Consider the following 310-nt stretch of genomic DNA (forward strand, 5'->3'; position numbering starts at 1 on the left):
TGTGTATGTTGTGTATACAGCTGACACCAGGCGACACAATAGATTTATATTTATTTCAAGCGCGTTTGCTGCTGCAGCAGCAAAAAATAAAATTATACTTTCCTGCTGCTTTTGCTGCTGCTGTTGTTGATGGGCTTGTTGCTGATCCTATTGGGGTAGACCTAGCTAGACATTCTCTCTTTTATTTTGAGTTGGGAGAGGAGCTGTGCAAACTGTAATTTATTTATTTATTTTGTTTATTTTATTTTTATTTATTTTGTTTTGTTTTTTTTTTTTTTTTTTTTTTTTTTTTTTTTTTTTGGGGTTTTTT

Source organism: Eimeria mitis, genomic scaffold (genome assembly GCF_000499745.2).
Source record: "Eimeria mitis Houghton genomic scaffold, Emh_scaff909, whole genome shotgun sequence".
In the NCBI taxonomy this organism is placed as follows: domain Eukaryota; phylum Apicomplexa; class Conoidasida; order Eucoccidiorida; family Eimeriidae; genus Eimeria; species Eimeria mitis.